General features: G+C 43.5%; 1 pseudogene; it reads right to left on the minus strand.

Moving 5' to 3' along the window:
- Positions 1 to 2,823: 2,823 nt before the first annotated feature.
- Positions 2,824 to 3,441, minus strand: LOC101833906 (annotated as a pseudogene).
- Between the last annotated feature and the right edge of the window lie 1,391 nt (positions 3,442 to 4,832).

Genomic DNA, 4,832 nt, shown 5'->3' on the forward strand with positions numbered 1-4,832 from the left:
GGTGACGCACGCCTTTAATCCCAGCACTCGGGAGGCAGAGGCAGGCAGATCTCTGTGAGTTCGAGGCCAGGCTGGAACCACAGCCTCCAAAACAATACAGAGAAACCCTGTCTCGTAAAAACCAAATAAAAAAACCAAACCATTAATATATGGGACAAAAGAATGAGTGTAAGTGTATCAGGCAAGATACTAGGATCTGTTCAGATGCCTGCATTTTCTACAGACGATTGAAAGAATTTCTCCCTATGTTGTATATTTAGTTGAAGAGGGTGCCAAGTCCTTGGAGATGCCTTTCTACTTGCTTTGTCATTGCAGCCTGGTCAACTGTCTTCTGCAAATAAGGAAAAACATTGCTGGTTATGACAATGATTTTTTTCTTTTTAATCTCAGAAGAATAACATGGTAAAGGTGGTTACACTAACTGTACACACACCACCACCGACATTTCTCTAGACGAAAATATTGTGCATGTTCTGTTCCACTTCTATGTCTGAAATCAGTCCTAAAATTTTAAGATATTGCCTTTCCATGACATTGTTAGATTACAAACCCACAGCCCACAATTCTACAGTTGGAGAAACATGCAAACTCTCCTGGACACAGTATTGATGGTCTGTAATCATCTCTTCAATACTTTCTGGGATGCCCACTTGTTCCACAATTGGGAAAAGGAATTCTACTCTCAGATAAGTTCCAGGGGACAGACCCTCTTTTTTTTTCTTAAGTGTCTCTCAGCCATTTTAGACTCCTCTATTGAGAATTCTCTATTTATTTCTGTATCCCACTTTTTTTGTTTTTTTTCTATTTATTATTTTTTATTTTCCAGTATAAATTTAGATAAGAAACAAGGTTGCTTCACAAGTCAGTTCCAGGTCCCTCTCCTTTTCCCTCCCCTCCTCCCGTGCCCTCTTCCCAACCCCCCCCGTTATCCCCTCATTCCCCCAGGGAGGGTGAGGCCCTCCATAGGGGTGTCCATAGTCTGTCATTTCATCCAGGGCAGAGCCTAGACCGTTTCCCAAGATTTCAGGGTGAGAGTGTGCCTCATATTGTTCTATGGGAGTCCAAAGTCCGTGTGTATACTTGGGATGGGTACTGATCTGCTGCCCAAGGCTCAATAGATTCCCTAGGCCTCCTCACTGACACCCAGATTCAGGAGGTCTTGATCAGTCCCATGCTGGATTCCCAGGCTGATGCCTGGGATTCAAGAGTTAACCTTTGTCTGGTCAGCTGTTTCTGGGGGTTAAACCAGCCCAGTCTTAATCCCTTTGATCATCAGTCCTCCCTCTCTGTTACTGGCTTTCTTGAGTTCAGCTCAGTACTTAACCCAGGGAGTCTGCCTCTTCTTCGATCAGCCACTAAATGAAGTTTCTGTTTCCCAGACTCTCTGGTCATAGGATTGTAGGCTGGCACTCCCCAGATCTATGTCTAAAATCCATATATGAGAGAGTACATGTCATGTTTCTCTTTTTGTGACTGGGTTACCTCACTCAGGATGGTTTCTTCTAGTGCCATCCATTTGCCTGCAAATCTCAGGATTCCATTGTTTTTTTCTGCTGAATAGTACTCCATTGTGTAAATGTACCACATTTTCTCTATCCACTCTTCGGTTGAGGGACATCTAGGTTGCTTCCAAGTTCTGGCCATCACAAATAAAGCTGCTATGAACATAGTAGAACAGACATCTTTGTTGTATGAATGGGCATCTTTTGGATATATGCCTAAGATTGGAGTTGCTGGGTCTTGTGGTAGGTTTATTCCCATTTTTCTGAGGAATCTCCATACTGATCAAAGACCTCAACATAAATCCAGCCACACTGAACCTCTTAGAAGAGAAAGTGGGTGGTACCCTTGAACGAATTGGTACAGGAGACAGCTTCCTGAACATAACACCAGTAGCACAGACAGTGAGATCAACAATTAATAAATGGGACCTACTGAAACTGAGAAGCTTCTGTAAGGCAAAGGACACAGTCAGCAAGACAAAAAGGCAGCCCACAGAATGGGAAAAAATATTCACTAATCCCACATCTGACAGAGGGTTGATCTCCAAAATTTACAAAGAACTCAAGAAGCAAGTCTCCAAAACATCAAAGGACCCAGACCCTCTTTAAGACGCCATTTCCTCTCTATTTACCAAAACGAAAGGCTCCTGACTACCTTTCACACCTAATATTAGGTCAGGGCTGTGAGGAAAAGAAAGCTAAGGTTAACACCCACCAACAATAGACTAAAAACCACCTAGGTAATATAACATATGTGTACTGCTTTTTCTTTGCTAGCTTTTTTTTAGTGTTTTTTGTTGTTGTAGTTGTTGGTATTGTTTTTCTAAGAGTGCCCAGGTGGGTTTAGGCTGCCAGACACATGCACATCTACTGCAACAAGGGCTTCTTTCTATTCCATCTACATGTATGGGAGGGGGCACAGGAAGAAAGAGAAGATGGGGAAAAATCTACCTTCCCCACCCAAATCCCACCACAAGGAGACCTATGTGCCAAGCATAATGGAAGTATGTGCTCCCCAACAACTGGCTCCTCACTGGTTAATGTTCTGATGGTTTTACTCAGACATCTATTTTGAAAACAGTTTTAAAAACACAGGGTATTTTGAAATAATTCAATCCTGGCAAAAATCAAAACTCCAAAACTAGCAGCAAAATCATCTTTCACTAAATTAACCCCTTTTCCTTTCTTTTTTCTTTTCTTAAACATTTTATTCGTGTTATAGAGAGATTTCTTTATCGTTTGCTTTCTTCTCAATCATTAGGATTTGAGGAGTACTGAATCCATTACTACTTTGATGGCACAGGTAAGATTCCAGATTCACATTTCCAGGTACCAAGAGTTCCTTCTAATGCCACGATCTAGTCAGCATTTCTCTACTTCTACTGAACACAGCAATACCCATTGGTATCTCTGAAGCTTAATCGCATCTTAGGTCGGTATTTCTCCAAGTAAAGCAGCTGTTTGGAATTGAATGCTCCCCTTCTTTTTTGTCTTATAAACTGAACAGCATTTTCATACTTCATTCCGCAAGTACAACCAGCACAGGAGCCCTTCCCAATCCCGCCACACAATGCACTGCAACACAGCAACCTGGCTCTTCAGGAAATTTGGTTTTTAACAGGTTTAGCCAATCATCGACCATTTGATTAGGAGGTGGAGCTCCATCATCAAATGGCCAATGTAGAACGTGGATTCTTTCTTTTTCAACTGGAGCTTAATCCTATGTAACATCACAAACTCGAACCAAAGCTGTCACTCCATACTTCTTACTTTCCTCTGTGAACTTGGTGAGAGTAGCATTGGTGGGGTTATGAGTTATCAGAAAACGCATGTTCTCATAAGAGATTTCCACAGGGGCTGGACGGTTCATTCTGGCAAATTAAATGTGTGAACGTGCCTGTGTGAGTGTGGAGGGAAAAATTGGGGGGGTCAATAAATCTTGAAATGTTTCTCAGCAGAAAACATTAAGAAGACCACTAAAATGCCTATTATTGGTCACTATTTTCTCTATCCAACTTGTTTACTCCTTATGAAGCTTCTCTTCAACACAGTGAGAAATATTCAGAATCCAGTTGAATCGATATTCAGCTTGGGTGTCAATGTCTGCAGATGCATACCTTCAGCCTCCAAAAAAATCCAACTACATACAAAATTTAAGCAGCCTTTAAACTACACTTAGGCACTAGTGAGACAAGTTAAAAGTGTACGTTCTTTTCCACTTTTGTTTACTTGATGCTTAATTTTACTGGAGTCATTAAAACAAATATGCTTGCAATTAAAAAAAAGCCTACTACTTCTGAGGCCAGTCTCGGTGTCCAGAGTATCAAGGCAATGTTAATTATGGCACATTTATCTCCCAAACTCAATTGTCAGCGAAAACGCTGTGCTGAGCCTGGCAAAAGTCTGCCCTCACACTCAGAATCGCCATAAATGTGCAATGTATATTCCAACTGAAAACGCTGGCGAGCTGGGAACTGGGCATTGAAGAGCGGGGGAGACCAGAGCCCGGGGGCGCCTCTCTCCGCAGTCACCTTGGCGGAGGTGGCGACGACTCCCCCCAGTCTCAGTGCATGACACCCTGCCCAGTGGTGGCGGCTGCGCATGTCCACAAGTCCTTCTTGCTGCTGCTGCTGCTGCTGCTGCGTCCCCCACTGCCACCGCTGCCCTGGCTACTGCTGCTGCCTGCTGGCGTCACCTTGTGCCGCTCTAGGCCACCGCTGCCGCTCCAGCCGCTCCCGGAGGGAAGACCGGACAAGTTTTTGTTTTTTGGTTTTTTGGTTTTGTTTGTTTGTTTATTTTTTAAGAAAATGTCTTCATTTTGTTAATACCAGACTATGTTTTTTTTTAATTTAAATTAGAAACAAGGTTGCTTCATATGTCAATCCCAGCTCCCTGTCCCTCCCTGCCTCACATGCCTTCCCACCAAAACCCCAGCCCCATACCCAATCCCCACTCGATTCCCAAGGAAGGGTGAAGCCCTCAATGGTAGATATCCAGAGTCTGCCATTTCGTTCAGGGCAGGGCCTGGGCACTCCTCCAATAGTCCAGGCTGAGAAAGCATCCCTCATTTTGGGATGGGCACCCAAATCCGTGGGACTTTGCCATGGATAAATACTGATCTACTACCCAAGACCCCATAGATTGCCTAGCCTTCTCACTGACACCCACGTTCAGGGGAGCCTGGATCAGTCCCATGATGGCCTCCCAGCCATCTTCTGGGCTCCAGAATCTTTCTCTTTGCAAACATGTAAAAGTTAACTTGTGCTTCACACACTAAATGCAAATGTAGAAATAGAGTACAACATCTGTCATTAATGTCCACCATTCCAA

The sequence above is a fragment of the Mesocricetus auratus genome, unplaced genomic scaffold, assembly GCF_017639785.1.
Source record: "Mesocricetus auratus isolate SY011 unplaced genomic scaffold, BCM_Maur_2.0 Super-Scaffold_100030, whole genome shotgun sequence".
Lineage (NCBI taxonomy): Eukaryota > Metazoa > Chordata > Mammalia > Rodentia > Cricetidae > Mesocricetus > Mesocricetus auratus.